This window comes from Bufo gargarizans, chromosome 2 (assembly GCF_014858855.1).
Source record: "Bufo gargarizans isolate SCDJY-AF-19 chromosome 2, ASM1485885v1, whole genome shotgun sequence".
NCBI lineage: Eukaryota > Metazoa > Chordata > Amphibia > Anura > Bufonidae > Bufo > Bufo gargarizans.
In genome coordinates, this window is record NC_058081.1 from 688,634,379 (window position 1) to 688,646,619 (window position 12,241).

Here is a 12,241-nt window from a genome sequence, read left to right on the forward strand (position 1 = left end):
ATCCAAATGACATGTGCAGCTCGGAAGAAGAGGTGGTGGTCACGCAGCGCCAAAAGAGGGAGCAGGGTGCAAAACCACAGCAGCCAGACCCTAGTCAATATGTCTACTACTGTCCAACGCTCTGAGGGATTGAGCACACCAAAGCCAGCTCAAAGGAGTTCCCTGGCATGGCAGTTCTTCAGGCAATGAGGTGACGACAAGACACGAGTGGTTTGCATACTGTGCAGTCAGATACTAAAGCGAGTCATAAATGTTCTAAACATTAGCACCACCTGCATGACCAGGTATATAAATGCAAAGCACAAGCTACAGTGGAGTAGACTCCTTAAAAACCAAGAAAGGTCTTCTCCTGCTTCCTCTTTTGCTGTGGTCTTGGTCTCTTCCTGCCTCTCTCGAGCAACAAGTCCACCTGGTCCCCGCAAAGAGAGGATGTGACAGCAACACCACCAGCAGTGTCACCGAGCATCTCTACACTGTCCCATGGAATTGTTCAGCTGTCCATCCCCCAAAAAATGGAGAGAAAAAGGAAGTACTCCCCTACCCACCTGCGATCCCTGGCCCTGAATGCCACCATTTCCAAACTCCTAGACTTTGAAATGCTGACATTCCTTCTGGTGGAAACAAACTGTTTTAAAAACATTATAGCGGTGGCTGTCCCACAGTACGAGGTTCCCAGCTGCCACTACTTATCTAGGTGGACCATCCCTGCCCTGTCAATCAAGTTGTGGGCAACTCTGCTATGTGAAGAATCAATGTATTTGCGCACTTCCCACAGGGTGTTAAATAAGACCACTCAGTAACAGTAAATCACAGTAACTGTTAACAGAAGGGGGTTAAATGTCATTGTGGACACAGCACAAGCAGTAGAATGAGACGGGTGTATCACCCCAAATTGTGAATCAGGGCCTAATAGAATTGCTTATATATTAATCAATGTGTCTATCTATAGCAAAAGAAATGAAGTATATATAGCAAAGTAAGTAAACTATATAAATGTGCCTACGTATATGTTCTAAAGCGTTTTTGGTGTGTATTCGTGGTAAAAAAGAAAAGCGCTTATTAGTTGTGTGGTGAAGTGAGAAAATTGCAGCCCTTTTTGGCGTGTATTAGTGGCAAAAAAAACACGTTATTTTCTGTTCACGGCCGCACTTATATGTTCTAAAGTCTTTTTTTGGCTTGTATTAATGGGGAAAAATAAAATGGGCTTAATAAGCTGTTAAGTGGTGAAGTGAGAAAATTACAGCCCTTTTTGGTGTATATTAGTGGCAAAAAAAACAAAACAATTTTTTGCCGTTCACGGTCACAGTTACATGTTAAGCCTTTTTTTGTAGTGTATTAGTGGCCCCCCCACACAACAGCTAATAAGCCCCTTTCCCCCCGAAAGGGGCCTATTAGCTGTTGTGTGGTGAAGTGAGAAAATGAAAGCCCCTCTTGGTATGTGTTAGTGGAGGAAAAAAAGGGGCTTATTAGCCGTTGTGTGGTGAAGTGAGAAAATTGCAGCCCTTTTTGGCATGTATTAGTGGCCATAAAAAAGTTCACGGCTGCAGTTATATGTTCTAAAGACTTTTTTGTTGTGTATTAGTGGGGGGAAAAAGGGGCTTATTAGCCATTATGTGGTGATGGTGAAGTGAGAAAATTACAGCCCTTTTAGGCATGTATTAGTGGCAGAAAAAAGTATTATTTGCCGTTCACGGCCACAGTTATATGTTCTAAAGATTTTTTTTGTTTGCCGTGTATTAGTGGGGAAAAAGAAAAAGGGATTATTAGCCGTTGTGTGGTGAAGTGAGAAAATTACAGCCCTTTTTGGCATATATTAATTTCCTTTTTATTTACTTATTTGACAGAGAAGTGCCAGGCCTAAATGTTTATGGTGCAGGCACAGGTTACAGCAGAGTAAGGGAGCGTGGCAGAAGGGGTCACTTTGAGAGGCCTGAGCTGCCAGTGTCAGCTAGTGGTCGTGTCTTGACCAGCAACCCAGCGAGCGGTTCTTGAATGGTTGACTCGATCTTCGACTTCATCGCAAGTGAAATCAGACACCCCCAGCCAAGAGTTGGTGGGTTTGTCAGTCACAATCCTTAGTTGCCATGGCCCGGGAGCAGGCACCCGTCCTCAACCTGCCTCTGTCCTTTTCTGTTCCCTCAGCCAGAGAAGAACTATATGCTATGGGCTCGGCTCCACTATACAGTGAGGACGAGCTACTAGAGGACAGTAAGCAGCTACTGCTGAGCCAAGATCCGTAGGAGACATCTGCCGCTTCCTCCGCTAGCCGGGCAAGTATTGATGAGGAAAGTGGCATGGGAGCTGGTGTTAAGAGCAGTCAGGCTCCTGGCTCAAAGACCGTTGAGGAGGACATCAGTGATGTGCAGACAGTACTCGATGATGTTGTAGGGGAACGCAATTGGGAGCCAGGTGATGAAGGGGCTTCATCATCATCAGAGGAAGAGAATGGCAGCTTGCGCATCAGGCAGCGGTGGAGCCAGCAAGTCGGTAGCGTGGCTGGGAGTCAGCAGAGTGTCAGCAGTGGGAGGTTGGGAGCCAAACGTGCCCAGGGTAGTCCACCAGCTTCGCGGGAGCCTACCGGCCCGGAAAGTACTGGTGCAGGGGTTCACGAAGGCGGTAGCAGTCAGTCAGTGCGTAGTGTTGGGGGAAAAATCACCTACTCGGCGGTGTGGCAGTTATTTGTTAAGCCACTAGGGAAGGTGAACATGGCTATTCGTCGAATCTGTGGGCAGAAGACGAAGCATGGCCAGGATGTCAATGTTGGCACCACGACCCTGCGTCAACATATGCATCATGACCATAAAGTGGCCTGGGAGAACCATGGCTCCAATGTGGTGGTCCAGCCTGCCACAGCAACTGCTGCATCACCCGGTGGCACACATCCGATTTCAGGCAGTCAAGGCTCCACCACCTCAGCCGAAGAAAGCCGTCTGTCCTTCTCATCAACTGCTGATCCTGCTTCTCCTCCTCCTAGTCAGTCATTCCATCAGCAATCGATCACCGAAGTGATTTCCAAGAGACAACAGTATGCATGCACTCATCCAATGACGCAGAAGCTGAACGTGCTCTGGCCAAGTTGCTGGTGTTGCAGTCCCTCCATTTACAAGTGGTGGACACTGCACCTTTCAGAGAACTGATCGCTTGTGCCGAGCCGAGGTGGAGAGCCCCAAGTCGTCATTTCTTTGCCAAAAAGGCAGTACCAGCCCTGCACACATATATAGAGCAGAAGGTGGGTCAGTCCTTGAGCCTGTCGGTGTCTGTCAATGTGTGGAGCTGTAACTACAGTCAAGAATAATATATGTCCTTTATGGCCCACTGGGTAAATGTAGTTTCTGCCCAGCCAAACTAGCAACTTGGCAAGGGGATGCTGATTCCGCCTCCACGTTCTCACGCTGTTGGTCCTGCGACAATGTCAATCCTCTACCTCCTCATCCTCCACCTTGTCCACAGCCTCCACTGCAGGGACAATTCACAGTCCCCAACCAGCATACCACACATGCAGGGCATGGCTGTGTCACGTTGTTCTGCACCTAGTTTGCCTGAGCAAACGGAGTCACACAGAGGAGGAACTGCTCTGTGTCCTTCATCAAGAAATCGTGTTTGCAATCTGGTTGTCAAGCATTTCCTGAAGTCTTCCACCTATCTGCAAGACATCCTAAAAATGGCCAGGAAACTTTGCATGCACTTCAGCCACTTGTACACCGCCAAGAACACCCTCCTTGAGCTACAGCGGCAGAACGGCGTCCCTTAACATAGGCTGATATGCGACGTTTCCACCCATAGGAATGCCACCCTCCATATGTTGAACCGACTGTATGAACAGAGAAAGGCCATGAACAATTTCTTGATTATACAGGCGGACAGAGGTAATCCCCTGTGTAACTTCAATATTAGCCAGTGGCAGCTCATGCATGACACCTGCCGTTTGCTCAGAGGCCACGTTATTTGTCAGTCGCCAGGACTACGGGATGAACAATGTCATTCCACTGCTCCATGTCCTGGAACAGATGCTGGTAAATCTGGCTGGTTAGGGGACTGGAGACATGGCCCTGCTGAACTGGAGGAGAAAGAGGAGGACATTGGTACACACGCAATGTGTAGCAAAATGGGTGGTTTTTCTACTCAGGTGACAGGAGAGGAGGAGCAGAAGCAGCTGGAGGAGCTACAGGGTGATGAGGAAGACGTAGCAGAGGACCCAGACACACCGTGGCAGTATGCAGTGGAGATGGAGGCAGGGAGTCACTTGTACAAATGGCCCGCTGCATGCTCACTTGCTTGTGTAGTAACCGCGAATTGTCACCATTCGGCAGAGGGATGACTTCTGGCTCTCCACCTTGTTGGACCCTTGCTACTGGTCCAAAATGGGGGCTTTTTTTTACACCCGCTGATAGGGAGGACAAACTGAACTACTATAGAGACATCCTAAGTAGTCAGTTGGCCGCTGCCTCTCTGCGCCATTGTCCATCCTCTCGCAGGTCTGAAGGGGGGGCCCTCTGCGCTCACTTTCCTTTGCTATGGCTGCTGGGGGGGGGGGTGGCAGGAGCAGTACCAGCTCCATCAGCAGCAGCCTGAGTCTAGAGTCGCTGATGAGCAGCTTTCTTCACCTGCATAGTGAAAAAACTACTCACCAGCAGCTAAACAGAGAAGATCTGCTGGACTACTAGGCAGACAAAATGTATTTGTGGCTGCAACTGGCCGAGTTTGCCTTGGAAAAGCTGCCCTGCCCGGCCAAGTAGTGTGGCATCAGAGCGGGTGTTTGTTGCGGCAGGGACCATAGTTTCCCAAGGAGATGTCACGGGTGAAGTTGCAGATAGCTGGAACTTATAAATAAACGACCGACTGGCTTGATCCCAAACTAAGGAGCATATAGGTGAGCTCTCCCTGACTGCTATGCACATGCAAGGGTCTCGATGGTAGACGATTGCATGTAGGGATGAGCGAACCCGAACTGAATTTTGGGGTGTTCGTGACACTTGGCGTGGCGCTTTCTTGGTGCTTTTTGAAAGGCTGCAAAGCAGCCAATCAACAAGCGTCATACTACTTGCCCCAAGAGGCCATCACAGTCATGCCTACTATTGACATGACTGTGATTGGAAAGTGCAGCATGTGACCCAGCCTCTATTTAAGCTGGTGTCATGTAGCGCCGCACGTCACTCTGCTCTGATCAGTGTAGGGAGAGGATGCAGCTGCTGCTGTTAGGGCGAGATTAGGCAGGGATTTACTCTTTCAAAACACTTAATGAAGTAATCGACCTACAGCTGTGAATCATTCAACCTCTGCTATTTAAATGCTCACTGTTTTAGGCTGCCCATAGCGTTTTTCTGTCACTTTTTTCTGGGGTGATCGGCGGCCATTTTGTGTCTTGTGGTGCGCCAGCACAAGCTGCCACCAAGTCCATTTAACCAATAGTGTTTTTTGTTTTTTTTGCTATATCCTATATCAGGGGCTTGTCTGTGCTTACTATTTTATTGAGGGGTGAAATACAATTGCCAAAATAGCATTACCCTAAATCTGGTGTTTCAGCTGTGGCTAGCCAATTGTAATACTGTCTTCTGTCTGGCAAAGGATATATTTTTTTCTGGGTTGAAATACAATTCCCAACTTAGCAATTCCCTAAATCAGTGGTTTCTGCTGTAGCAGGCCAAGTTTAAATCTATCCATAAAATAGGTATATTACATTGAAAGTGCTGGGACGCCGTTCTGCCGCTGCAGTCATGGAGTGGGGAGTTGGAAGCAGCATGAGGATACCACAGACTGGCCCAGTGGCATAGTGGTGATGTGGCAGCAGCAGGAGCATGAGGAGGCCACAGAGTGGCCCAGTGACATAGTGTTAAGGTAACAGCAGCATGAGGAGGCTACAGAGTGGCACAATGACAGAGTGTTGAGGTGGCAGCAGCATGAGCAGGCCACAGAGTGGCAAGGTGACATAGTGTTGAGGTAGCAGCAGCATGAGGAGGCCACAGAATGGCACAATGACAGAGTGTGGAGGTGGCAGCAGCAGCATGAGGAGGTCACAGAGTGGCCCAGTGACATAGTGTTGAGGTAACAACAGCATGAGGAGGCCACAGAGTGGCACAATGACAGAGTGTGGAGGTGGAGGCAGCAGCATGAGGAGGCCACTCAGTGGCAAGGTGACATAGTGGGGAGGTGGGTGACAATAACAGTACCCACTAACGATGGTGTGTGTAAGAAGAAGCGCTTGGCTTCAGATGTGTGGCATCAGGCGGGTGGCAGCATCAGAATAGTAGCTGAGACAGGTAGCCATCAGGTATTGTTGGGTGGAAATCCTGGCTGATCCACGCCTGATTCATCTTGACAAAGGTCAGTCTCTCCACATTTTGGGTAGACAGGCGAGTTCTCCTGTCACCACCAGTTCTGTGAGAAGGTCTGGCAGACGTTCTTCTCTACCTCTTGTATGATGTTCTTTGTTTTGGTTTCACTTTTTCATCTCCTTTCCTTCTGCCAGGTGTCACTTATTTAGACTAATCATCTTCCTTTATATTCCCTCCCATACTGCCTCACTTTGCGTTTTATACTACTTCCTGGATGAGGTGTTCACTGCTGTAGGCTACTGCTGCTGTTAGCTCAGATAAGTCTTTTACTATATTGTGTTTCCTTGTTGGCTTGATTCTAGGTGACCCTGACTCCGTCCGTATTAAGTGCAGGGAGCCGGTGGTCGTGTCCCCTCGCTATTATAGGGTTTTCAGGTGTCACATAGTCTTAGGTACGAGGGCATGCCATTAGAGTTGAGCGATCACCTGGATGTTCGGGTTCGAGAAGTTTGGCCGAACTTCCCGGAAATGTTCGGGTTTGGGATCTGAACTTGACCCAAACGTCGCCCCGAACCCGAACCCCATTGAAGTCAATGGGGACCCGAACTTTTCGGCACTAAAAAGGCTGTAAAATAGCCCAGAAAAGGGCTAGAGGGCCGCAAAAGGCAGCAAAATGTAGGTAAATCCCCCGCAAACAAATGTGGATAGGGAAATGAATTAAAATAAAAATAAAATACATTAAAATTAACCAATATCAATTGGAGAGAGGTCTCAGGCTTGGCAGAGAATCAGGCTTCATGTCACCCACCATTTGAACAGGCCACTGTCAGATATTTAGGCCCCGGCACCCAGACAGAGGAGAGAGGTCCCATTGCAGAGAATTAGGCTTCATGTCATAGCAGAGAATCAGGCTTTATGTCATAGCAGAGAATCAGGCTTCACGTCACCCACCAATGGAACAGGCCACTGTCAGATATTTTTAGGCCCTGGCACACAGACAGAGGAGAGAGGTCCCATAGCAGAGATTCAGGCTTCATGTCATAGCAGAGAATCAGGCTTCACCGGATTGATCACCGCAGAAATCTTATACGGACCAACAAATCTTGGACCCAGTTTCCAAGATGGCACTCTCAACTTGATATTCTTAGTGGACAACCACACCAGATCACCCACACACAGGTCCGGACCAGTCACACGTCTCCTGTCAGCCATTCGTTTATACCTCTCACCCATCCTCTCCAAATTCCCTTGAATCCTCCGCCAGATAGAGGACAAGGCAGAAGAGAATCTCTCCTCTTCTGGCATCCTGGAGGAACCAGACCCAGAAAAGGTACCAAACTGAGGATGGAAACCGTATGCGTCAAAAAATGGCGACTTACCCGTGGACGCCTGCCTACGGTTATTCAATGCAAATTTTGCTAAGGACAATAATGAGAACCAGTCCTCCTGATTCTCAGCCACAAAGCACCTCTAGTAGGTCTCCAGGTTTTGATTGGTACGCTCCATCTGACCATTCAACTGTGGATGAAAAGCCGACGAGAAAGAAAGTTGAATTCCAATCTGAGAGCAGAACACCATCCAAAACCTCGACACAAACTGCGTGCCCCTATCAGAGACCACATCCGAAGGAATACCGTGCAATTTCACAATATTATCCACAAAGATCTGCGCAAGAGTCTTAGCGTTAGGCAGACTCGTTAGTGGTATAAAGTGAGCCATTTTACTGAAACAGTCGACTACCACCAAAATCACTGTTCTCCCGTAGGAACTCGGCAGGTCCGTAATAAAGTCCATGGACAAATGCGTCCAAGGACGAGATGGAATAGACAATGGAAGAAGTGAACCAGGCGGTCGAGTGCGAGCAACCTTTGACCGAGAGCAGATTTCACAAACTGTCACGTAATTCTCAATACTCTTACGTAACCCTGGCCACCAGAACCTCCGGGACACCAGATCACCGGTGGACTTACCACCAGGATGTCCAGCGAGAACAGTATTGTGATGTTCCTTGAACACCTTGTATCGTAGACCCTCAGGAACAAGCAACCTCCCTTGGGGACACAAACCAGGAGCCCCCTCCTGAGCTCCCAATACCTCCATTTCCAATTCAGGGTACAGAGCGGAGACCACCACCCCATCCGCCAAAATCGGTGCTGGATCTTCTGAATCACCTCCCCCAGGGAAGCTGCGAGACAAGGCATCTGCCTTGACGTTCTTAACCCCTGGTCGAAAGGTAACCACGAAATTGAACCTGGTAAAAAACAATGACCATCTGGCCTGTCTAGGGTTCAGACGCTTGGCAGATTGCAGGTAGGCCAAATTCTTATGGTCTGTATACCGTAACGGGGGGAGACACCCCCTCGAACCAGTGACGCCATTCCTCAAAGGCCAACTTGATAGCCAACAACTCCCTATCTCCAACATCATAATTTCTCTCGGCGACCTAGAGCTTCCTGGAGAAGAAGGCACACGGGACCCACTTGCCAGGAGAAGAACCCCGTGAAAGCACCGCCCCAACCCCCACCTCTGATGCATCAACCTCCACCATGAATGGCTGAGATACATCCGGCTGCACCAGAATGGGAGCAGACGCAAAATGCTCCTTAACAGCCGAAAAGGCCTGCAATGCCTCATCCGACCAGACAGAGACATCAGCGCCCTTTTTGGTCATATCAGTAAGGGGTTTGACTAGGGTGGAACAATTCAAAATAAATTTTCTATAATAATTCGTAAACCGCATTAAAGCTTTCTGATTCTCCGGTCGGTCCCACTCCAGAACTGCCCGGACCTTTTTGGGGTCAATACGAAAAGCATGTATCCCAAGAACGGAAGCTCTTGCACCGCAAAGAAACATTTCTCCAGTTTAGCATATAACTTATTCTCCCGAAGGATCGTCAAAACCTGTCTCACGTGATCCTGATGGGTCTTCAGATCAGGAGAATAAATTAAAATGTCATCTAGGTAAACTACTATGAACCTCCCCACCAAGTGATGAAAAATATCATTGACGAATCACTGAAATACCGCTGGCGCATTCGTCAACCCAAAAGGCATTACCAGGTTCTCAAAATGCCCCTCGTGCATATTGAAGGCCGTTTTCCACTCATCCCCCTCCTTGATCCTGATCAGATTGTATGCTCCTCTCAAATCCAACTTGGAGAACACCTTGGCTCCAACAATCTGATCAAAAAGATCAGAGATCAAAGGCAGGGGATATGGATCCCGGACTGTAATACGGTTCAACTCCCGGAAGTCCAAAGACGGTCTCAGTGATCCATCTTTCTTCTTCACGAAGAACAAACCTACTGCCACTGGAGACTTAGATGGTCTGATATGACCCTTTGCCAAACTCTCGGCGACATACTTTCGCATGACCTCTCTCTCGGGTTGAGAGAGGTTGTAAAGCCGAGACAGGCAACTTAGCCCCCGGAATGAGATTCACTGGACAATCATAGTCTCGATGAGGGGGCAATTCCTGAGCCCCACCCTCCGAAAAGACATCCGAAAAATCCGAGAGATACTGAGGCAAGGCCATAATGGACACTTCAGCGATAGATGTGACAAGACAATTATCCGAACAAAACTTGCTCCAACCAATGATTTGTCTTGCTTGCCAGTCTATCATTGGGTTATGTCTAGACAACCATGGCAACCCCAACACTATTGGAGCTGACGAATCCTTCATGACAAAACAAGAAATAATCTCAGCATGTGAATCACCCACCCTTAAATGAATACCATGAACAATGTGAGTAAAGAGGGGAAGAATCAATTGCAAAAACAGGAATCTCGTTCTCTAACGTGCAAGTACTTAGTCCCAGGCCCTGAAGAAAAAGAAAGTCAATTAAATTTACCGCAACACCACAATCAAGGAAAACATCAACAAACACATTTCTAGACTCTAGCGCCACCATAGCCGAAAGGAGAAAACGGGAACTGCAGGGAGCTTGCTTACTCGTCTGCTCTACCACACCATTCATACAACCAAGTGTGAGGGGAGGTTTTTTTTCTTTTTTTCTTTTTCTCTTCCACCTGTGGTTTAACATAAGGACAAGAAAAAATAAAATGACCCTTCTTCCCACAATAGAAACATAGATTGTGCACTTTTCGAAAGTCTCTACTATCAGAATGACCAAAAATCTGACCTAACTGCATGGGTTCCTCCCCTACCCTAGAGTAACAAGCAATATCACCCTGGGCAGCTGGTGAAACAAAACCGCACGCGGAAGGAATCCCCTGCACAGAGGGACCCTTACACCTCTCTCTGATACGTCTATCCAAACATATAGCCAAAGACATTGCATTCTCCAAAGTATCTGGGTATTCATGAAAAGCCAGGGCATCTTTCAACCTTTCCGATAACTCCTGACAAAACTGACTACGTAACGCGGGGTCGTTCCACCCCGACTCAGTGGCCCACCTCCTAAACTCTGTGCAGTAAACCTCAGCCGTATGTTTACCCTGTAGTATGTTACGTAATTTTGATTCTGCCATCGAAACTCGATCTGGGTCATCGTAAATCAGTCCCAGGGGTTTAAAAAATTCCTCCACCGACCAGAGGGCCAGAGAACCGGGCGGCAGAGAAAAAGCCCAGGATTGTGCGTCCCCTTTAACCCCTTAAGGACCGGGCTCATTTTCACCTTAAGGACCAGGCCATTTTTTGCAAATCTGACCAGTATCACTTTAAGTGGTGATAACTTTAAAACGCTTTGACTTATCCAGGCCATTCTGAGATTGTTTTTTCGTCACATATTGTACTTCATGATACTAGTAAAAAAAAGTCAAAAAAATTAATTTTTTTGCATAATAAAATACCTAATTTACCAAAAATTTGGAAAAATTAGCAAATTTCAAAGTTTCAGTTTCTCTACTTCTGTAATACATAGTAATACCCCAAAAAATTGTGATGACTTAACATTCCCCATATGTCTACTTCATGTTTGAATTATTTTGGGAATGATATTTTATTTTTTGGGGATGTTACAAGGCTTAGAAGTTTAGAAGCAAATCTTGAAATTTTTCAGAAATTTACAAAAACCCAATTTTTAGGGACCACTACAGCTCTGAAGTCACTTTGCGAGGCTTACATAATAGAAACCGCCCAAAAATGACCCCATTCTATAAACTACACCCCTCAAGGTATTCAAAACTGATTTTACAAACTCCGTTAACTCTTTAGGTGTTGCACAAGAGTTATTGGCAAATGGGGATGAAATTTGAGAGTTTCATTTTTTTGCCTAATTTTCCATTTTAACCCATTTTTTCCACTAACAAAGCAAGGGTTAACAGCCAAACAAGACTGTATCTTTATTGCCCTGACTCTGCTGTTTACAGAAACACCCCATATGTGGCCATAAACTACTGTACGGCCACACAGCGGGGCGTAGAGTGAAAGGTGCGCCGTATGGTTTTTGGAAGCCAGATTTTGCTGGACAGTTTTTTTGACACCATGTCCCATTTGAAGCCCCCTGATGCACCCCTAGAGTAGAAACTCCATAAAAGTGACCCCATCTAAGAAACTACACCCCTCAAGGTATTCAAAACTGATTTTACAAACTCCGTTAACCCTTTAGGTGTTGCACAAGAGTTATTGGCAAATGGGGATGAAATTTGAGAATTTCATTTTTTTGCCTAATTTTCCATTTTAACCCATTTTTTCCACTAACAAAGCAAGGGTTAACAGCCAAACAAGACTGTATCTTTATTGCCCTGACTCTACTGTTTACAGAAACACCCCATATGTGGCCATAAACTACTGTACGGCCACACAGCGGGGCGTAGAGTGAAAGGTGCGCCGTATGGTTTTTGGAAGCCAGATTGTGCTGGACAGTTTTTTTGACACCATGTCCCATTTGAAGCCCCCCTGATGCACCCCTAGAGTAGAAACTCCATAAAAGTGACCCCATCTAAGAAACTACACCCCTCAAGGTATTCAAAACTGATTTTACAAACTTTGTTAACCCTTTAGG